We start from the raw sequence: 23,115 nt of genomic DNA, 5'->3' as shown, positions 1-23,115 counted from the left end.
ATCCTGGCTAACACGGTGAAACCCCGTCTCTACTAAAAAATACAAAAAACTAGCCGGGCGAGGTGGCGGGCGCCTGTAGTCTCAGCTACTCAGGAGGCTGAGGCAGGAGAATGGCCCGAACCCGGGAGGCGGAGCTTGCAGTGAGCTGAGATCCGGCCACTGCACTCCAGCCTGGGCGACAGAGCGAGACTCCGTCTCAAAAAAAAAAAAAAAAAAAAAAATCTATATTGCATACAATGCTGATTATAAATGCAATGTAAAGCTCTGCAAAATGCAAACAATACGTAAATGTAAAATGTAGAAAGTTGCAGTTTCCTATAACTCTAATGTAGGGGTTAATGTAATGTTAGCAGTTTAACAGATCAATCCTAACATCTCAAATGCCTAATAAGATAAGATTTTATCTTTTACCAGTGAAATCTAAAACAGAATTTTGCCCCTGTCAACCTGAAAGAATCAAAAGGATCAGAATGCTTTTTTTTCTTTTTTTTTTTGAGACGGACTCTGTCGCCCAGGCTGGAGTGCAGTGGCGCGATCTCGGCTCACTGCAAGCTCCGCCTCCCAGGTTCATGCCATTCTTCTACCTCAGCCTCCTGAGTAGCTGGGACTACAGGCGCCCGCCACCATGCCTGGCTAATTTTTGTATTTTTAGTAGAGATGGGGTTTCACCGTGTTAGCCAGGATGGTCTCGATCTCCTGACCTCGTGATCCGCCCACCTTGGCCTCCCAAAGTGCTGGGATTACAGGCGTGAGCCACCGTGCCCGGCCCAGAACCCATTTTTAAAGAGTTTATTCAGGCTGGGCACAGTGGCTCACACCTGTAATCCCAGCACTGTGGCAGACCAAGAAGGAGAATTGCTTAAAGCCAGGAGTTCAAGACCAGACTGGGCAACAAAGTGAGACTCAGTTTCTTTTTTTTTTTTTTTTTTTGAGACGGAGTCTTGCTCTGTCACCCAGGCTGGAGTGCAGTGGCCGGATATCAGCTCACTGCAAGCTCCGCCTCCCGGGTTTACGCCGTTCTCCTGCCTCAGCCTCCCGAGTAGCTGGGACTACAGGCGCCCGCCACCTCGCCCGGCTAGTTTTTTTTGTATTTTTTAGTAGAGACGGGGTTTCACCGTGTTAGCCGGGATCGTCTCTCGATCTCCTGGCCTCGTGATCCGCCCGTCTCGGCCTCCCAAAGTGCTGGGATTACAGGCTTGAGCCACTGCGCCCGGCCGTAAGTGAGACTCAGTTTCTAAAAAAAAAAATTTTTAAGGCGTTTATTCAGTGAAAATCTGGAAATACCCATTCAGGAAACACAGACTCCAGAGAAATGGGGTCAGTACTCTGAAGTCAAAAGTTAAGGTCTTGTTTATAAAGGAAGAAAACAAAGAAATTTAACAGGAGCATTTTTCATACAAAGCTGGTTTATGAATTAAAACAATTCAATCACTTAATTTTTTTTTTTTTTTTTTTTGAGATGGAGTTTCACTCTTGTTGCCCAGGCTGGAGTACAATGGTGCGATCTTGGCTCACCACAACTTCCGCCTCCCACGTTCAAGTGATTCTCCTACCTCACCCTCCCTAGTAGCTGGGATTATAGGATGTGCCACCACGCCCAGCTAATTTTGTATTTTTAGTAGAGACAGGGTTTCTCCATGTTGGTCAGGCTGGTCTCAAACTCCCGACATCAGGTGATCCTCCCAAAGTGCTGGGATTACAGGTGTGAGCCACCACGCCCGGCCAGTTAATTTGTTTTCTTTTCCTTGTGGCTTGGTTTCATTTATTTTCTAATTGAAAAGAGTATATAATGTGACAGTCATGAAGGTTTTGTGTGACAGAGGTAGGAGGGAAGTTAATCTACAATGAAGATCAACTGTGAAGTGGGACTAAAGGGAAGTACAAGGGAAGTACCTTTAGTCATTTACAACATTTTACAAAATTATGTAGATAATTACATAAGATAATTATGTAATACATTATATAAGATTAACTTCTATCCATAATTTTAAAAAATTTTATACAATTTTATAAGGTTCCTTCTATCTTCTGTCTTCATCTTGAACACACAGCTTTCAAAGTTGCCACAGAAGGAGAAGGAGCTTAGAGAATTGTCCACAATTCCACTGGCCGGATTTCAGGCACATGGCCATAGTTAACTGCAACGGAGACAGAGAAATGTAAGCTGATGAGTGGCAAGGCAGAAGAGGAAAGAGATTTGTTGAACTTTTGGCCACACACAAAATTTTTTAAAATTTTATAAAATTTGATAAAATTATGTATAGAAGTTAATCTATAATGAAGAGCAACAGTGATGTGGGACTAAAGGGAAGTACCCTTTAGTCATTTACAACATTTTACAAAATTATGTACATAAGAAGACTAATCTATAATCAGAAAAAAAATGTTTACAGCTACCTAGGTTACAGCTGCCTGTCACATGACTCAAGCCTCATAAACACCTTTCTTTAAAGCTCAAAATAATTAAATGTTCCAACAGCTTAGATTTTTTTCTTTCTTTCTTTCTTTTTTTTTTTTTGAGACAGAGTCTTGCTCTCTTGTCCAGGCTGGAATGCAGTGGCGCAATCTTGACTCACTGCAACTTCTGCCTCCTGGGCTTAAGCGTTTCTGGTGCCCCAGCCTCCCAAATAGCTGGGGCTACAGGCATGTACCAGCATGCCTGGCTAATTTTTTTATTTTTTAAATTTTATTTATTTTATTTTTAGTAGCAACAGGGTGGTCTCGAACTCCTGACCTCAAATGATCCACCTGCCTTGGTCTCCCAAAGTGCTGGGATTACAGGCGTGAGCCACTGCGCCCGGCCCAATAGCTTAGATTTTGAATTACTTATTTTCACACCACTGATCAAATTGCTCTTCTCCAAGCAATGATTCAGAGACCCAGGTTCCTTCTATCTTCTGTCTTCATCTTGAACACACAGCTTTCAAAGTTGCCACAGAAGGAGAAGGAGCTCGGAGAATTGTCCACAATTCCATTGGCCAGATTTCAGGCACATGGCCATAGTTGTCTGCAAGAGAGACTGAGAAATGTAAGCTGATGAGTGGCCAGGCAGAAGAGGAAAGAGATTTGTTGAACTTTTGGCCAGTCTCTGCCACACACATCTCACCAATAACTCTATCAATAGATTATAGCAAAGTCCTCCACCTTTTTTTGGTATGCATATACTAATATATAATAACATTTTTAGGGAATCATGCCATGTATATTGGATACTATGGACTGGGTAGGCTGATTCAGATATGACCTGCGCTTATTTAGTCATCACCCATATACATTCAGAATTTAGAGTACACTGATTCAAACCTTGGTAACTTCAAGGGGGCATTACACACTGTTATTCAGATGTTTCTCATACTGACTCAGATGCTACTCAGCACACTCTTACATGTAAGCCTGTGGGGATGGCCAGTCCCAAGTCTGAAGAATTGAGGAGGGTTTCATAGCCCTGCTGAGGTTTATCTCCCTATAAAGTTGCTTTATTCCTTCAAAAAAAAAAAATTCATATTCTCTGGCTTTTTATATTATATGTTGTTTTTATTTTAACCTCAGATGTGATTAATCATTGTCTGCATTCCATGGCACATTACCGCCATTGGTTCATGCAATTCTTCCACTTCTCCCTCTCTCTCATATATGTATATATGAGAATTGGGCTATGGAATGAAGGGAATATATATATAAAATATATACACACACACACACACGGGGGGGGGGAGAGAGAGAGAGAGAGAGAGAGAGAGAGAGAAAGAGCAAATAACTGAAACCAGTGATGCTGCAATGAAGATTCTAGTTCTTTTCTTTCTTTCTCTTCCTGCCTGCCTTCCTTCCTTCCTTCCTTCCTTCCTTCCTTCCTTCCTTCCTTCCTTCCTTCCTTCCCTCCCTCCCTCCTTCCCTCTCTCTCTCTCTTTCTCTCTTTCTCTCTTTCTTTCTTTCTGATGGAATTTTGCTCTTTTTTGCCCAGGCTGGAGTACAATGGCATGATCTTGGCTCACTGCAACCTCTGCCTCCCGGGTTGAAGTGATTCTCCTGTCTCAGCCTCCCAAGTAGCTGGGATTACATGTGCATGCCACCAAGTCCGGCTAATTTTGTACTTTTAGTAGAGATGGGGTTTCACCATGTTGGCCAGGCTGGTCTTGAACTCCTGACTTCAGGTCATCCATTGCCTCAGCCTCCCAAAGTGCTGGGATTACAGGATTCTAGTTCATGAACTTTTATGGACTTGGGTAGGAATTTCATTGAGATATTGACTCGGAAGCCAATTTGCTTGACCATTAAGTATACAGACACACTATTTGACTATGTACCACCATACTGCCCTCTAAAGTAGTGGCACCAGTCTTTATGTCTACTATGGAGTTCCTCTCTCCCCAACAAATCTCACTGTCATATCTCTAATTTTTGCTCTCAGATTAGATCGTTAATTTACATTTTTCTGATTGTAATTGCATTTAAGAATCTCTTCACTTGCTTATTATTCTTCTGAGTTTCCTCTTCTGTGTATTGCCTACTCATGTACCTTTCCATGTTTTTTCTTTTTTGTAATTGGGGTTGCTCTATTTTTCTGCTGTATTATTGGGATTGATATGCAGAACTTCCTTTTCTTTCCTAGATCAGGGACCAGCAAGCTATGGCCCCCTAGATTAAACCTGGCCTGCCTCCAGTTTTTGTAAATCAAGTTGTATTAGAACACAATCACACCCAGCTAGGCTCCGTGGTTCATGCCTGTAATCCCAGCGCTTTGGGAGGCTGAGGCAGGAGGATCACTTGAGGTTAGGAGTTTGAGACCAGCTTGGCCAACATGGTGAAACCCTGTCTCTACTAAACATACAAAAATTAGGCCGGGTGTGGTGGCTCACGCCTGTAATCCCAGCACTTTGGGAGGCCAAGGTGGGCAGATCATGAGTTCAAGAGATTGAGACTATCCTGGCCAACATGGTGAAACCCTGTCTCTACTAAAAATACAAAAATTAGCTGGGTGTGGTGGCGCGTGCCTGTAGTCCCAGCTACTCTGGAGGCTGAGGCAGGAGACTCACTTGAACCCAGGAGGTGGAGGTTGCAGTGAGCAGGATTGGGTCCCAATCAAGGACACAGAAATGTGCGTGTGACTGGGATTTCAGAATTACTATGGAACACTGACTGTTATGTACCTCTTCTTCATCCCTTTTGAATGGGAGCATTTATTAGTTTTCCATCCTCATATGACTATTGGATGTTGTGTTTGTGTTACAGATGACTTGACTGTATTTCACAGGTCTTCATATCAAGAGGAACCCACACTCAAGGAGGTACACCTGAAGAGCTTCATCTGCACCTAGACCTCATTTAGGTAATGAGACCGTGAACTTCAAGCTGATACCATGTGGGATGAGATTTTGGGGGTCCTGGGAGGAGAGTGAGTATATTTTGCACATGGAATGGACATGAATGGTGTTGGCCAGAGGGCAGGCTGGGGTAGACAGTCTTTAAATATGTACATCATAAGTCTCTGCCGTACTTGTAGTATGTCCTCTTTTTTACTTCTGTTTTTTGTGTGTGTGTGTGTGTGTGTGTGTGTGTGTGTGTTCTTTTCTTCATCATTTCACCAGTGGTTTGTCTATTTCATCACTTTTCTCAAAGAACCAACATTTGGTTCCATCAATCTCTTTTATCACATATATTTGTTTTCTGCTTAGTTTCTCCTATTGTTTTTTTCTCCTCTTGTTTTTATTATCTCATTACTTCTACTTTCTTTCTTTTTTTTTTTTTTGGTTTTATTTATTTATTTATTTAGAGATGGGGTCTTGCTCTGTTGCCAGGCTAGAGTGCAGTGATGTGATGACGGCTCACTTCAGACTTGATCTCCTGGGCTCAAGTGATCCTCTTGCTTCAGTCTCCTGAGTAGCGGAGACTGAGACACCATGCCTGGCTAATTTTAAATTTTTTTCTAGAGATGGGGGTCTCATTATACTGCCCAGGCTGGTCTCGAACTCCTGGCCTCAAGCAGTTCTCCCGCCTTGGCCTCCAAAGTGGCGAGATTACAGGTGTGAGCCACTATGCCCTGCCACTTCTGCTTTCTTTGTTGTTTTTTTGTCTAACATCTTGACTTTAAAGATTAGCTCCTTAAATTTCAGCCTATCTTTTTTTCTAATATAAGCACGTAAGGCTATGCATTTCTCCTTAAGTACATCCTATACATTTCAACATAGTGTTCTTAAAATCATTCTAAGTATTTTCTGATACGTTTCTTGTATGGTGTCTTCTTTGATCACTTTAGCAGTAAGTATATTTAAAATTTTTCCAACATACAGGGTATTTTAAGGTGTTGCTGTTACTGTTGTTATTGTCCTCCAATTATAATGAGACACCCCATGTGGTAAGTATACTGATTCTTTGGTGTTTGAGACTCATTTTGTAACCTGGAGCACAGTCAACATTCATAAAAGCTCCGTGGAAATTCTTGACAAAAATATATATTTTCTAATATTGGGTAACATTTTCTAAGTATAACCTATTAAGTCAAACCTGTTTTGTTTTGTTTTGTTTTAAACTGCTTCCCTGTCTTGGATCTGCCTGTCAGAATTACATACTATCTGTGACATCTTTGGCAACAGTAACCCAATTTTTCCTTTCTTTGTTAATGTGACCTGAAATATTTGAAAATTCTATGATGCAAGTAGCATGCTTCATATTAAGCTGAATTTGGGGGAGTTTTACACTTAATAGTTTGTTAATATTTTAGGATATTGGTATTTGATATCCTCTTTACATGAACAAATTGACTCTAAATTTTAAGCTGGAAAACCATTGCAAAATCATGTAGAAAATAGGCCAGGCGCGGTGACTCATGCCTGTAATCCCAGCACTTTGGAAGGCCAAGGCAGGTGGATCGCCTGAGGTCAGGAGTGGTCAAGACCAGCCTAGCCAGCGGAGTGAAACCCCACATCTACTAAAAATATAAAAATTAGCTGGGTGTGGTGGTGCACGCCTATAATCTCAGCTCAGTCACTGTAGTTAAAACTCCATTGGTTTGGTCTATTAGGCTGAGTGCAGGAACCTAGTCCAAATCAATGGCCTCCCATAAATTTTAATTAATTAATTTATTTATTGAGATGGAGTCTCACTCTGTTGCCCAGGCTGGAGTGCAGTGGTGCAGTCTCAGCTCACTGCAACCTCTGTCCCCCAGGTTCAAGCGATTCTCGTGTCTCAGCCTCCCAAGTAGCTGGGATTACAGATGCCTGCCACCATGCCCGGCTAATTTTTGTATTTTCAGTAGAGACAGGGTTTCATCATATTGGCCAGGGTGGTCTTGAACTCCTGACCTCAGGTGATCCGCCTGTCTTAGCCTCCCAAAATGCTGGGATTACGGGCGCGAGCCACATGCCACATCTCAAGGTCCTTCCAGCCTCAGTCAGCCAGGTGGTTTCAAAGCCAATTCCACATTTTAGGCTTTCATTATGGTAGCACCCATATCAAACTTTTCCTTAGAAACAGCTAAAAGCTGCATAAATTTGAGTCCTCTCACGAGTTCAAGGCAGATAGTTACTCAAGAGATTGAGGTTGAGGACGGGAGGTGGCTTGAGCCCAGGAGTTCGAGGTTCCGATGAGATATAATCGAGCCACTGCACTCCAGCCTAGGTGACAGAGTGAGGCCCTGTTTCTAAAAAAGAAAAAAGTTCAAGAGGAAAATGACTGTGAAAAGATAAGAAGAAGCAGGAATAGACAGGGAGAATCTTCAGGTCATAGTGCAGGACTGACACCCGTGAAAGGAGAGAAGGAAAGAAGGAGAATTGGATAGGAAGAGGCTCCGAGTGTTAGTGCAGCTCTGAAAAAACTCTTGGCCAGGCTGATTGCCCAGTAAAGGAGTCCCACATAAGGCAGAAATGGCCCAGCTGTAGTATGCCCTGGGGCTCGGTCATTGGCTGGGATGAATCCAGGGAAAGCGTGCCTTGGCAAGAATGCTGTGGCAAATCCCAGAGGTATGGCAGTTATCTCCACGCCTCACAGCAGATTCTCTTTGTGAAGGTGGATGTAAGAGGTTGTGCACACTGTCCACCCCTTGCTCACATGGCCCATCCCTTGCACTGCCAAGATCCATCTACCATACATCATTGGAGAGAAGTTCCTCTACAGCTCTCACAGGCCTCTCTTCCTGAGGAGAAACTTGAATGAGTGAGGTCAGTGGGATGAATCATAGCCCCTATTGTTGCAGATGGTTGAGTTGTCTTTGTTTTAAAAAAATCAATTTATAGGACTGGGTACAGTGGCTCACACCTATAATCCTAGCACTTTGAGAGGCTAAGGTTGGAGGATTGGTTGAGACCAAGACCAGCCGGGGCAACAGTAAGGCCTCATCTCTACAGATAATTAAAAAAATTAGCTGGGTAGGTGAGCCACTGTGCCTGACCATAAATTTTATTTAACATATGAAATGCCCAGAATAGGCAAATCTATAGAGACAAAAAGTAGATCAGTGATTGCCTATGGCTGGGCAGGGAGGGTTGTGGGATGCTGTGGTCTGAATGTGTCCCCAAGATTCCTATGTTGATATTGAATCACCAGTGTAATAGTATTAAGACGTGGGGCCTTTAGGAGATAATTAATAAGGGCCGAGCCCTCATGGATGGCATTAGGGCCCTTATAAAAGGCCTTGAGTTAGTGGGTTCCATCTCTTCTGCCATGTGAGAAGGCCCTCACCTGATGCCAAACACCAGTGCTTTGATCTTGGACTTCCAAGCCTCCAGAACTGTGAGAAATGTCTATTATTTATAAATTATTCAGTCTCATGTATTTTGTTGTAGCAGCACAAACAGAGTAAGACAGAGGTGGCAGGGGCGAGGGGGGACAGAGTATGATCATTAATGGGTACCAGGTCCCTTTTTGGTGTGATAAAAATGTTCTAAGATTGATCATGGAAAAAGTTGTACAACTCTGTGAATATACTAAAAACATTGAACTGTATGTTTTAAATGGGAGACTTTTATGGTATGTGGATTATATCTCAATAAAGCTAAGAGAGATATATATCTAGGACCAGGACTTACTTGGCTTGAACGTAAAACTGTTTTCACTGTCAGCCTCTCCAGATGGCAAATGATTCTAAAATTAAGAAATGGATCTGGGCAGAAGTAAAATCCAAGAAACCGTCAGGAAAATATTATCTAGAAAATAAGTTAAAGGTTAAGACCTTTATCGAATGCTTTATAGGATGCTTTATAGAATTCATCTGATAGAAAAAAGTCTCTCCAAAGATCTTAAGGACATTTTGGAGCAGTTTCTCAAGGGAAGGAAGTGCTTGTCTCAAAGAGATTTATGAGAGTAGCTTTGTTGGAGTGGATAATAAATTGATGCATAAGGAACCCACAAAGCTTCTATGAGAATTACTCTGGCAGAAGCATCTATCAGCTAGGACTAATTGGGACATAGACAGTACAAAATGGGAAGATGCCCTTTATAGGGAGGAAGCAGGCTGAGAAGGCTACTCATATACAATACAAACTCAATTTTCTTGTAGAAAAGGAAGGATGATTCAGAGAGTGTAAAGAGCCCAGACACTGGAGCTGAAACCACAATGAACAACTCCCTAGCAATTGGACTAAGCTCTAATCAACCTAAATCAGTTGGATTTCAGAGTTGTCTCTGCTGTATGCCTCCCATTTTCCCTTGTTTTGAAGGGGAGCCACTCTAGACCAACTCTAGCAATGGGAGCAACTCTAGAGCAACTCTAGCCTTTCCCACCATTGTATTTAGGATAAGTTCCCTCGTTAGTTCATATATTTGCTATGTAGGAAATGAATGGCAGAGAGAGATCAATTAGATAAATCGAGAGGCTCTTATGATAGTCCAGGCAAGAGATGATGGTGGCTTGGAGTAGGCAGCAGTGAAGAAAACGAGTAAGTGGAGAGATTCAGAATATATTTTGAAATTAGAGCCAATGGGCTTTGCTGATATATTGGAAAGGGGACATAAGAGGAATAGAAGAGTCAAATCAAATTCAACTCTTCAATCTTTAGCTTGAAGAGCTGGGTTAATAAGTCTCCCTTCAACCCCTTTTGTTTGTCCACTCTCAGAGGAAAATTTTTAAGCGTAACCTACATGCTCTCCCCATTTTCTCACCTCCCACTTCCCATTACACTTTATCTAGTCTCTGCCTACTACCAGTCTGCAAAAAATGCTTCTGAAAATATCACCAAAGGCACCATGTCTTAAAATCCAAGGGATACTTTTTAATCCTTTTTATGTGATCACTCTATTTCATTTAGTACAGGTATCCACTGCCTTTTTGAAATGTTTCTTCCCTTGGCTTTTTTGGACCATGTAGTTTTCTGACTTTCTGCTAACTCTCTAATTGCTCCTTTTCCATCTTCTTTTCTGGCTTCTAACTCTTCATGTAGCTCTGTGAGTAGCTCTGGCTGACCCTTTTCTTGCCTCACTCTGTACTCTTTCAATCTTAGAACTCCACAGCCAGGTGCAGTGCCTCACGCCTGTAATCCCAGCACTTTGGGAGGCCAAGGTGGGCAGATCACTTGAGACCAGGAGTTCAAGACCAGCCTGGCCAACACGGTGAAACCCCGTCTCTACTAAAAATGCAAAAATTAGGGCTGGGCGCAGTGGCGGGCGCCTGTAATCCTAGCTACTTGGGAGGCTGAGGAAGGAGAATCGCTTGAATCCAGGAGGCGAAGGTTGCAGTGAGCCAAGATTGCACCACTGCACTGAAGCCTGGGCAATAGGGCAAGACTACATCTCAAAAAAAAAAAAAAAAAAAAGCTGGGCATGATGGCATGCACCTGTAATCCCAGCTCCTGGGGGTGGGAATGGGGCAGCAAAGGCCTGAGAACCACTTGAACCCAGGAAGCAGAGGTTGCAGTGATCCAAGATTGTGCCACTGAACTCCAGTCTGGGTGACAGAGCAAGTCTCTGTCTCAAAAAAAAAAAATAAACCTTAGAACTCTTAAGTCTACACCTCCTGGCCAGACTTGCCTTCTGAGCTTCAGTCCTGCATATTCAGGAAATCTCACAGACACCTCAACTTGAACATGTCTTAAACAGAACTTACCACGTTTTCCCATCAACTTCCTCATCCTCTAGTGCTCCCAGTGTCTGTAAGGAAATACCATCCACCCAGCTGCTCAAGCCGGAAAACTGAAAGTCCACTTGACTACTCCCTCTTTCTCACATACACACACACACCCATAAAAGATCAGTCACTAGCTTCCGTCATTTCTACCTCCTAGATCACTCACTCTCAAATCTGTCCACTTCTTTTCATCCCGACTGCTGCTACTGCAGTCCAAGCCATCATTAGCTCTTGCCTGGACTTCTTCAACAGCTAAATTCTCTGGCCTCCTTGCATTCACTTTGGCCCTTCTTCATGCTATGGCTAGAATGTTCTTGTTCAAACACAAATAGGACCATGCATGTTCTCAGTTTAAAGTCCTTCAGTGACTTCCCTTGGAATAGATTCCAAAATCTTTAATATAACACACAGGTTGTGCATGATCTGGACCCTGCTATTTATTTTGCCTCAGTTTCATCTCATTTCCCTTTATTCTCTGTGCTCAATCACACTAATCTTTTCTCAATTCCTTGAACCTACTATGCTGTCTCTCACCTTTGGAACTTATTTTTTCTCTCTGCCCTGTTCTACTGTCTGGCTAATTCATACTCACCCATCAGATCTCATATTAAATAGCATTTCCTCAGGGCATCCTGCCCTAATCCTTCCAGATTAAATCCGCTCACCCTGTCATGTGTTTCCTTATCCTTCTGAACTTCTGTTTGGCAGCACTTTGCTTATGATTCTTGTAATTATTTAGTACAGTATTTGGTGTCTGTCTTCGTTACTAGATTGTTAGCTCCAAGATGACAAACTGTGCCTATTTTATTCACCATTGTATCCATAGTGTTCAGTAGTGCCTGGCTTGCAGTTAGATGCTTACTAAATATTTGCGGTCTTAGGGCACAGCGAGGGAAGACTTAAGTAGCATTAGACTTTGGTCACAGGCTAGAACTGTTTGTGACCACACCCGCCTCCCTGCTCCCCTAAGAAAACTTGTAAGAGTCAGGGGAAGTGGAATTACTTTATGATTTCATGTACTGCCTATGGCAACATAACATATTCATTATAATTTTACTTATTAGAGTGAATAATTAGAAAAAAAATCCCTAGGGCTGGGCACGGTGGCTCACGCTGTAATCTCAGCACCTTGGGAGGCAGAGACAGGTGGATCACCTGAGGTCAGGGGTTCGAGACCAGTCTGGCAACATGGAGAAACCCCATCTCTAGTAAAAATACAAAAAAATTAACCGGGCATGGTAGCATGTGCCTGTAATGCCAGGTGCTTGGGAAGCTGAGGGAGGAGAATGGCTTAAACCCAGAAGGTGGAGGTTGCAGTGAGCCGAGATAGTGCCACTGCACTCCGACCTGGGTGGCAGAGTGAGACTCTGTCTCAAAACAAACAAACAAACAACCCTAACTGTCCAACAATGGGGGAATGCCTTAATATACATGGTTTTTTAAAAAGTATTGTTTAATATAGTGAATCCTTAGGCTGGGCACAGTGGTTCACGCCTGTAATCCCAGCACTTTGGGAGGCTGAGATGAGTGGATTGCTTGAGGCCAAGAGTTCGAGACCAGCCTGGCCAACATGGCGAAACCCCATCTCTACAAAACATACAAAAATTCACCAGGCATGGTGGTGCATGCCTGTAGTTCCAGCTACTTGGAAAGCTGAGGCATGAGAATCGTTTAAACCCAGGAGATGGAGATTGTAGTGAGCCAAGATAGCACCACTGCACTCCAGTCTGGGTGAAAGAGCAAGACTCTGTCTCAATAATAATAATAATAATAATAATAATGTAATGAATCCTTAATTTTCAAGTAACACATTGCATGGGGCCCTGATATGTAAAATGCATTAAAATGAAGCCAGTCTAGTTGAACGGGGGATGGGACAGAAGTTAATCTCTTGGACCTCCCCAGTTTTTCCTTTCCCTTTCCTTTCCCCATTTTTCTGTCTCTCTTCCCCCACACCTTCAAGCCTTTCCAATCCCTGCCTCTGTTCTCTCTTTTACAGCCAGGGTATCATTTCTGTCCTAAGTTTCCATGAGGTACTGCAAATACTTTGTTGTGTTGTTGCTGTTAAACTGGCTCAAGTTGGTTTTCTGTTACTTGTAATCTTATTTTGTTTTGTTTTGCTTTTTGAGACAGGATCTCACTCTGTCACCCAGGCTGGAGTGCAGTGGCACGGTCTTGGCTTACTGCACTTCAACCTCCACCTCCCAGATTCAAGCAATTCCCCTCCCACCTCAGCCTCCCGAGTAGCTGGGAGTACAGGTGTGTGCCACTGTGCCCGGCTAATTTTTTGTACTTTTTGGTAGAGACAGGGTTTCACCTTGTTGGCCAGGCTGGTCTCAAACTCCTGACCTCAAGTGATCTGCCAGCCTCAGCCTCCCAAAGTGCTGGGATTACAGGCATGAGCCACCAAGCCCAGCTTGTTACTTGTAATTAAAAAAAAAAAAAAAAAACTTTAAACAATACTGCATCTTATGAATCAGTTATGTAACAGAAAGAGCACTGGCTCTGGACTCAGAAAACTCTGGTTTCAAATCCAGGTCCTGACTTTGAACAAGTTAATCATTTTCAACTTCAGTTTTCTAATCTGCAAAGGGAATACCTAGCTTTCTCCATTAAAAGACAACAACACTAATATGTTAAAAGACCCATTATTGAGCAAGCTGTCAAGAAATGTTAAATAAGTAAGATTAAAGTCTTATTCAGAACATCCCCTACCCCTCCAACTTGAAGGAATGAATAACTGAATTCAGTGCAGCCAAAATTAGCAAGGCTGCCATCTTGTGGTGACTCACTGGCATATTGTCCAATGTCATTGAGTGGAGTTGAAGAAAGATGTTCTAGAAACTAAAGCTACATAAAAGGAGAGCAGACATACCAGAGAGGCATTGGAATAAAGATAATAACTAAGACTGGACTTTTAAGAACTGGCATGTGCAGCAGAGAAGTCAGGGAAAGCGACAGAAAGAAATGGCCGATGAAGGAGAAGCAAATAAATATATAATCGTGCAGTGTATCACTCCAGCCAGAGTTGCCTTACATAATGGCGTTGATAAGTAACATGATCTTTTTTTTTTTTTTTTTTTTTTTTTTGAGACGGAGTCTTGCTGTGTCGCCCAGGCTGGAGTGCAGTGGCCGGATCTCAGCTCATTGCAAGCTCCGCCTCCCAGGTTTTTACGCCATTCTCCTGCCTCAGCCTCCCGAGTAGCTGGGACTACAGGCGCCCACCACCTCGCCCGGCTAGTTTTTTGTATTTTTTAGTAGAGACGGGGTTTCACCGTGTTAGCCAGGATGGTCTCGAACTCCTGACGTCGTGATCCGCCCGTCTCGGCCTCCCAAAGTGCTGGGATTACAGGCTTGAGCCACCGCGCCCGGCCAAGTAACATGATCTTATTTCTTTTTTTTGAGATGGGGTCTCACTGTTACCGAGGCTGGAGTGCAGTAGTGTGATCTCAGCTCACTGCAACCTCTGCATCCTGGATTCAAGAGATTCTCCTGCCTCAGCCTCCCAAGTAGCTGGGATTACAGGCACGTGCTACCACGCCCAGCTAATTTTTGTATTTTTAGTAGAGATGGGGTTTTGCCATGTTGACCTGGCTGCTCTCAAACTCCTGACCTCAGGTGATCCACCCACCTCGGCCTCCCAAAGTGATAGGTTTACAGGAGTGAGCCACCTGTCCCAGCCAGATCTTACTTCTTTTTTCAACACTTCAGATGCCATTAACAAAGCCAGCCGATACCATAATCCTTTTAATACCATTGCCCCCATGCCACAGCTCAACAGTGCTCCTTCTGGAGCCTCTAGGGGAAAATGTGGCCTTGGTCATATCACTGTGACCTCTGCTTTCATCGTACTATCGCTTCTTCTGAGCTTCATCTGATTTCTGAGCTTCGTCTGACTTTTAAGCTTCTTGACTCTGACTTTCCTGTTTCCCTCTTTCCCTTATAAGGATCCATGTGATTACATTGGGCCTACCTGGATAATCTAGGATAATCTCCTCATCTCGGGATTCTTTTTTTTTTTTTTTTTTTTTTTTGAGACGGAGTCTGGCTCTGTCACCCAGGCTGGAGTGCAGTGGCCGGATCTCAGCTCACTGCAAGCTCCGCCTCCCGGGTTCACGCCATTCTCCTGCCTCAGCCTCCCGAGTAGCTGGGACTACAGGCGCCCGCCACCTCGCCCGGCTAGTTTTTTGTAGTTTTTAGTAGAGACGGGGTTTCACCGGGTTAGCCAGGATGGTCTCGATCTCCTGACCTCGTGATCCGCCCGTCTCGGCCTCCCAAAGTGCTGGGATTACAGGCTTGAGCCACCGCACCCGGCCGGGATTCTTAATTTAATCACATTTGCAAAGTTCCCTTTGCCATTTACAGTAAGATATTCACAGGTCCCTAAGATTAGGATGTGCACATCTTTGAAGCACCTTAGTTCTGCATACCACAGTGCATTTTTCTCAACTCTACATTCAGTGACATAACCTTGGTAGCTTACAATTGACTGTAGTGAGAGTATTTACACCACAAAAATTGTCAATTGGTACAAATCAGGGCTATCCACCATAGAGAGCCTGATGTTAAATTTAACCTGCACCGGTTATCATGGTTAGCTCGGGTATGGGCCTATTTTCAAGGTAAAAGAGAACTGTCACTATACAATAGAGTGTAGAATTATGCACATAACCCAGAGAATACTAGGCGTACCTCCTACTTCTTGTAAATCCAGTGCTAAAAATTAATGGAAAATTGTGAGAATATTATATAGGAATGACCACCAATGTCTCCAATCCCACAAGAAAGAGGGTTTGGTCACCTATAGGAAACTCAGTTACAGCCCCCAACAGAAGCTATATGATTAAGTCCTAGTCAATGAAATGTAAGTGAAATTAGTATGTCCCACTTCTGGATCAGGACGTTTAAGACAGTGGCATGCCTCCTTCATGCCTCTTTCTCTTTCCATCTCTATGACCCTAGTGAACTGAGGTGCTGGCTCAAGACAAAGAGGATATAGAATGGGTAGTGGATACATGAAGTCAAAGATAACTAAATCTTTGTGATCAGTTACAGAAAGTTTTTCACTATGCCAGTTAAATATCTACATGTTGTATCGAATTTTCTTCTCCTTTCATTTGCCTTTCTCCCACGAATACATATAGGGTGTGGCATGTTACAGCGGTTAACTTTAAAGTTCAGTCCACGTGGTGGCGCATGCCTGTAATTCCAGCTACTCGGGAGGCTGAGGCAGGAGAATTGCTCGAACCTGGGAGACGGAGGTTGCAGGGAGGTGAAATTGAGCCATAGCACTCCAGCCTGGGTGACAGAGTGAGACTCCATCTCAAGAAAGAAAAGAAAAAAAGAGAGAGAGAGAGAGCAAAGAAAGAAAGAAAGAAAGAAAGAAAGAAAGAAAGAAAGGAAAGAAAGAAAGGAAAGAAAGGAAAGAAAAGAAAAGAGGAAAAAAAGAAAGGAAAGAAAAAGAAAGAAAGTTCAGTTCATAGGCTACAGAATATTGAGGCAAGATTATTATGAACTGGAGAAAGAATGAACATTATTCAGAGATCCTGGACTTGTTGCTGGATGAAGTTACTGATGAGGATTTGAGATAATTTCCTTTTGGAGGGGTAGGAGGTGAGTATAGTGAGTACAATTTAGGTTATAAAAGGGAGGGTTGTATCAGTTTGGAGTTTTGTTTTTTGAAGTATAGAAAAGGGTGTATTTTGATGTCAGGCAGTCACAAGGGTTTATTATAGTGGACATCTATCATTCTTATTGTACACTCAGAATCTGTATCCCCTTTATATGTTTGGACAATATCCCAAACATAAGAGACAGAGAGAGAGAGACAGAGAGTGAGCACGCACCTTAAACACTATCAAAGCTCACTGTCACTTTCCAGGTGTAGCAGACTCAGCCAATTCCATTCTCTTTAATTTGGATTCCCTAACACAAGTAAGTTAGGGAAAGGAGAAAAGCTAACTTGGTATGTTAATGAGTGGTTACCGCTATGGACAACTGGGCTTAGGCCCTCTAGGGGCCCTCAAAAACACCGTGAAATGCATCTCAAATGTGTTCCTCTCAGGGGCAAAAAAGCTGAAGTATTTGCTGTTAGATCTGGCTATGAGTCAGGAAGCAGGATATGCTTTGTGGGTTCCTTAGAAAACGTCAGCTTTCCAGTTTCAAACGCTGCATGTTCCCCTTCCTCTTTCCTTGTCCCTTAAACATGATTTGATGGCACTAGAGCTGCAACAGCCAACTTACAACCACAAGGGTAAGGTGAAGTGAATCGCAGAAATATAAGCTCTGACATTACTGAGCCAGTAAAACTGCCTACCTTCATTTTTCTTGCATGTGAGAAAAACTGACTTTAAAAAAGTGACTACAGTCAAGTTTTCTATTATCTGTGGGCAAAACCATTCACATTCCTAACTGATTTATTTGGTCTCATTTACAGCCAAGGGCACAGGCCCAATTTTGCTTTTGTGGATTTTTTTATTTAATTTTTTTTTTTTTTTCTTTGAGGTGAGGTCTCACTATGTTGCTTAGGCTGGTCCTGAACTCTTGGGCTCAAGTGTTCCTACCGCCCCAGCCTCTCAGAATACTGGGAATACAGGCATGAGCCACTGCACCTGGCCTAACTTTGAGTCCAAAGGTAGCAATACAGGCCAGGTGCAGTGGCTCATGCCTGTAATCCCACCACTTTGGGAAGCCAAGGCAGGAGGATTGCTTGAGGCTGGGAGTTCCTGACCAGCCAGAGCAACATAGCAAGATTCCAGCTCTACAAAAAAATACAAAAAGTAACTGGGCATGGTGGCATGCACCTGCAGTCCCAGGTACTCCTCCAGAGGCTGAGGTAGGAGGATCACTTGAATCCAGGAGTTCAAGGCTGCAATGAGTTATGATTACACCACTGCACTCCAGCCTGGAAAACAGAGCAAGATTCTGTCTTAAAAAAGAAAAGAAAAGAAAAAAAAAGGCCAGGCACAGTGGCTCACACCTGTAATCCCAGCACTTTGGGAGGCCAAGGCGGGCGGATCACAAGGTCAGGAGTTCAAGACCAGCCTGACCAACATGGTGAAACCCCCTCTTCACTAAAAATACAAAAATTAGCCGGGCATGGTGTGTGCCCATAATCCCAGCTACTCCGGAGGCTGAGGCAGGAGAATTGCTTGAACCCGGGAGGCGGAGGTTGCAGTGAGCTGAGATCGTGCCACTGTACTCCAGTCTGGGCGACAGAGCGAGACTCTGTCTTAAAAAAATAAAAAGTTAGCAATACAAAGAAGCGGGGACTATGGGAAAACTTTCTGGGGATAGCGACAGTTGTAGTTCTGGTGGCACCATCTAGTATGTTGACACTTTAGACCTTATTTTGCTTTCTGGTGGCCTTTGCCAGGGAAACAGACAATAGGTTCTCTATACTTAGTAATAATTGTTACTACTCATTGAGTGTTTACTGTGAGCCAAGTGTTTTAGTTTTCTGTCCTAATTCCTATCAACCACTTAAGATGGGTATTAATATCTTCTCTGAGGTTAAATGAGGATAACTCCAAGATCACACAGTTGGCAGAGCTGGGATTCAGTTTCAGAGTGACCCCAAAACCAGATCTTAATCATATTTCTATATTGCAGCTATTTCTTTTGCCAACTCCTAATTTTTGGGCCTGATACCCTATCTGAGGTTGAAATCTGGGGCCATACCCTTGGAGGGGAAGAAAGATAGGGTCACACAGATGGTTGTCTGTCATTAGCCCATTTGGCAGGGGAATATAGGATCTGCCCAAACGTTGACAGGCTCTGAGCCAGGTTGCACAGATGCAGGCAGTCCTCTGAGTCAGGCTGGGAGAGGCTCCAGATGAACCGCCAGACTTCTGTGTCTGAAATCCTGGGAGATATAGAGGAAACCTGGGTGGCTCCCTCAGAGACAAAGTGATTCTGCAGGTTCAGAATGCACTGAACTTACAGGAGAGGAAGATATTAAAAGATAATTGCACAAATGATGAATAAGGATTGTAATACCTGCCAAGAAGGAAAAGCAGTATTGAATGAGAATGTATACATGGTCTTAGTTCATTCCTGCTGCTATAACAAAATACCTAGACTGGGCACTTCATAAATAATATACATTTCTTTATTTCTCTCTCTCTCTCTCTCTCTCTCTCTCTCTCTCTCTCTCTCTCTCTGTCTCTCTCTCTCTCTCTCTGTCTTTCGGTCTTGCTGTGTCACCCAGACTGGAATGCAGTGGTGTGATCTCAGCTCACTGCAACCTCTACCTCTCAGGTTCAAGTGATTCTCCTGCCTCAGCAGGAGATTCGAGTAGCTGGGTTTTTGTCTGCGTAGCTGGGACTAGAGGCGCCCACCACCACACCTGGCTAATTTTTGGATTTTTAGTAGAGATGAGGTTTTGCCATATTGGCCAGGCTGGTCTCGAACTCCTGACCTCAGGTGATCCACCCGCCTCGGCCTCCCAAAGTGCTGGGATTACATATGTGAGCTGCTGCACCCGGCAATAAAATTATTTCCTATAGTTCTGGAGGCTGGAAGTTCAAGATCAAGATGCCAGCAGGTTCAGTGTCTGGTGGGGGCCTGGTCTCTGCTTCTAAGAGGGCACCTTCTAGCTGCACAGAAAGCAAAAAGGCAAAAGGCCTAGCTAGTTCCCTCAGCCCTTTTAGTGGGCATAATCTCATCCACCAGAGAGGTGCCCTCGTGGCCTGCTCACCTCTGAACGGCCTCACCTCTTAATACTATTGCATTAGGGATTAAGTTTCAACATGAATTTTGGAGAGGATGCAAACATTCAAACCATAGGAGCTGTACCAGATCTAGTCTGAAGTCTCATATGCAAATTATCCCCTTTTCATTTATTATCTTTTTATCATCACCATCATTTCCCCCTTTATGAGAACAGTATCTTCTGCATTCTCTCCTTGATTGCATCCGCATACCACAGCTTTGATTCAGATTCTAATTAGATCTTTGTGCTTATCTTCTAGCAGTTCTCCCTGCCTCTTTTGTTGCCCACTGAAGGCCATGCCCTACACGGTAGCTAGATTTTTATTTCTAAAATACAGTATGACTAGTGCCTCCTTGCTTTCTCACTAAGGTTTGACCTCTCTGGCCCGGCAGTTTGCTCAACCCCCTTTTCTTTAGCCTTATCTCCTACTCCTCTCCTGCAGGAACCTCTCACCTCAGCCCAGCACAGATTCCCATCTCCATTACTGTTCATTCATGTTTGCTCTGCAACGATCTGTCCGTCCATCTCTGCCTAGGAAATTACTATTCTGAATTCAAGGCACTCACTGAACATGTGCTAGATGAGAACTCACCACGGATGAAGCAATGGGTCCTGGACAAGGGGCAAGATCAGTGAGGAGGAAAAAGCTGGAAGACAGAAGGCAGCACATCTTCTGATGACCACTCCAAATGGTAATACTATTTCCAAAATAGACTGTAAGCACCATGAGAGCAGTAACAGGGTCTGACTTGTCCACTGCTGGATCCCCAGTTGTGCTTGGTACAAAATAACATAGCAATTATTGAACTCTTCCAATAATTGCTACTATGTAGCTCAATAATTTTTTTCAGTGCATAAATACATGTTACAGATATTCTTTTATTTATTTATTTTTTTGAGACAGAGTCTCGCTCTGTCGCCAGGCTAGAGTACAGTGGCACAATCTCAGCTCACTGCAACCTCCACCTCCCGGGTTCAAGCGATTCTTCTGCCTCAGCCTCCCAAGTAGCTGGGACTACAGATGCCTGCCACCACGCCCAGCTAATTTTTGTATTTTTTAGTAGAGACAGGGTTTCACCATATTGGCCAGGCTGGTCTTGATCTCTTGACCTCATGATCTGTCTGCTTCGGCCTCCCAAAGTGCTGGGATTACAGATGTGAGCCACTGCGCCCAGCCCTTCATGTGATGGATGTTCTTCAACTATCTTCCAATCTCTTACTGGAGTTACAAGTGCATGTATCTAGACTTCTTAAAAGACCGGACATTCCTTAGGGCAGGGGCTGTAACTTAAGTCGTGTGTACATTCTTTATAATGAAGCATTTTACAAAGTGGTTTCACATACATTACTGCTTCTGTTTCTCATTACAGCCCCATGAATATTCCCCATTTGATAGATGAGGAAACTTTCTTCCTTCTCCTTCCTGCTTCCTCTTCTCTCTCCTCTTCCTCTAGAATGCATGTATGGTCTATGTTCCTTCTGTCCCTAATCCAGAAAGAGATTTAGAAGAACCAAATGCAGAGTCAAAGACTATATCCAAATAAAGTTAGAGTTTGTGTGAGAGACAGTGTTTTTAGTTAAATGTCAATATTTAAAATATACTATGACTTTTTTTTTTTTTTTTTTTTTTTTTTTGAGACGGAGTCTCACGCTGTTGCCCAGGCTGGAGTGCAGTGGCGCGATCTCGGCTCACTGCAAGCTCCGCCTCCCGGGTTCCCGCCATTCTCCTGCCTCAGCCTCCTGAGTAGCTGGGACTACAGGCGCCCGCCACCGCGCCCGGCTAATTTTTTGTATTTTTAGTAGAGACGGGGTTTCACTGTGGTCTCGATCTCCTGACCTTGTCATCCGCCCGCCTCGGCCTCCCAAAGTGCTGGGATTACAGGCTTGAGCCACCGCGCCCGGCCTACTATGACTTTTATACCATATTTTTTCATGTTGTCATGTTCTTTTAAACATGCTGGGAGCCATATAGTTAGGAAGAGGCTCAGTAACCCGTCCAAAGTAACCTGACCAAAGTCTGACCCCTAGTAGAGGGCCTATGCCAGCACTGGAACCCAGTGTGTCTCCAGATCCAGAGGCATTCACCGCCTCAAAACTGCCTCAAATGACTGCAGTGTGGTCTATCACAGGGGCTAATTAAGCTCCTGGGATTTAGAGTCAGACAGATGTGTTTCCTTCAGTTTCAACAGTTATTTTCTGACCTTGGCAAGTTATTCAGCTTCCTCATTTGAAAACCAGAGGACATAATGGTACCAACCACCGAGAGTTGCTATTAGGAGTAAATGAAAATACGCTTGAAGAACTCAGCATAGGTCTGGCAAGTAGTCAGCGTGCAGTAAATGGTAGCTGTTATTGTAAGAACTTTAGTTGTTTAATGATTGACTCTGCCATATAACTCCTGCATTCAACTTGAAACACGGAGCTGTCACAGTCTTTCAGCCGAAGGGGCGGGAACTGTGGCACTCGCCAGTTTTTTCTAGAAATAAATCTTTGTGGGAGGATAATGACCGGTTGGAGAGCGTGAGTCTTGAGGGAACAAATATCGGATCTCCCAGCCCAAGGAGCAAGGAAGTGAATCCTCCCCTGCGCGCGGCAGCCACCGTGCGGAACCTCCCCCTGAAGCGAGTAGCAGCCGCCTGGGCCCGCGCAGCCCAGGGCGAGGCTGCCTCAGAAGCCGGATTTCAGCATGGTGGGTGCAGGATCTGCTTTAATTTTGCTCATCTTATTCTCGGGGACCACACCCTGCGCGCCGGGAGGAAGGGCTCCAAAACCACAAGGGCGGAGGCTCTCGCGCGGCCCCAGACCTGACCATCTATGGTCACAAAACACACCGACCAAACAGGAAGTGGGGTGAGAGCGGAGGGTTTCTTACCTTCCCAGTCCCGGGACTGCCAGCCGGCCTGAGGCTGACCCACAGCGCCCTCACTGACCCCCACACCCTGCGCCCAGTCTCCGCAAGTCCTCCCACAACAATGTCCAGACTAATTGCCTTCCCACGTCACAAACGGGGAAACCGAGGTATGCACGCCCAGAGACAGGGGGAGCTTGGCCTCGATCCCCACCAAGAGCTGACGGCCGACCGGATTCCTGCCCTCAGAGAATCCTGGACCCCAGTCGTTCCAAGACCCTTTCCGGACTGCAGCGGAAAGGAACCGGCCTCTGCCACTGAGACCAAACTGACAGAGAACTGGCCACTCTTCTGTTCCTTCTAGAGAGGAGCTTAGCCAGGGACTTCTGCCCTTCCTGCGCCCGGGTCTCGGGGACGATTCCGGGTAGGTAAAGAGGGACGAGGGCGTGACCTCGCTTGTGAGCCCGCCCTCCTCGCGTCGCTCCCGCCTTGAGGGCGGGG

General features: G+C 44.3%; 1 protein-coding gene and 1 long non-coding RNA gene across 5 annotated transcripts in view; one reads left to right on the top strand and one right to left on the bottom strand.

The window, feature by feature from the left end:
• Positions 1-1,730: 1,730 nt before the first annotated feature.
• Positions 1,731-23,036, bottom strand: LOC135966297 (uncharacterized). The gene is made up of 4 exons (XR_012422038.1): positions 22,639-23,036; positions 20,359-21,251; positions 2,839-3,019; positions 1,731-2,138 (listed from the first exon to the last, which is right to left on the bottom strand). It is a non-coding gene; the product is annotated as an uncharacterized lncRNA (long non-coding RNA).
• CAP1 (cyclase associated actin cytoskeleton regulatory protein 1) overlaps positions 22,332-23,115 on the top strand; it is a 33,933-nt gene continuing 33,149 nt past the window's right edge. For all 4 annotated transcript variants that reach the window (XM_074011235.1, XM_005543848.5, XM_065524638.2 and 1 more), the window contains exon 1: positions 22,332-23,038. The gene's annotated coding sequence lies outside the window, so the exon portion shown is untranslated. The remainder of the gene's footprint in view (positions 23,039-23,115) is intronic.

Source organism: Macaca fascicularis, chromosome 1 (assembly GCF_037993035.2).
Source record: "Macaca fascicularis isolate 582-1 chromosome 1, T2T-MFA8v1.1".
In the NCBI taxonomy this organism is placed as follows: Eukaryota; Metazoa; Chordata; class Mammalia; order Primates; family Cercopithecidae; genus Macaca; species Macaca fascicularis.
The sequence above is the reverse complement of the archived record's forward strand: the minus strand, read 5'-3'. Positions and strand labels throughout refer to the sequence as shown.